The sequence below is a fragment of the Ochotona princeps genome, chromosome 16 (assembly GCF_030435755.1).
Source record: "Ochotona princeps isolate mOchPri1 chromosome 16, mOchPri1.hap1, whole genome shotgun sequence".
Lineage (NCBI taxonomy): Eukaryota > Metazoa > Chordata > Mammalia > Lagomorpha > Ochotonidae > Ochotona > Ochotona princeps.
Window position 1 is genome coordinate 13,430,846 of NC_080847.1, and position 202 is coordinate 13,431,047.

Below are 202 nucleotides of genomic sequence, written 5' to 3' on the forward strand. Positions count from 1 at the left end.
TTTGATCGACTACTGTGACTCTTAGGCAACCTTCTTTGTATGCAGTGTCAGTCAAAGAAAACTTAAACCTTATGGAGTTGTAGGAGAATAAAGTGTTTCTGGAACACTTGGGGAAGTGCCCGGCTCGCTGTAAGGGGTGAATCATACCTACCGTCTGTAGGAGTGTCCTGAGGCCTTTTCCTTTTCTCTCTGCAGCTTGTTG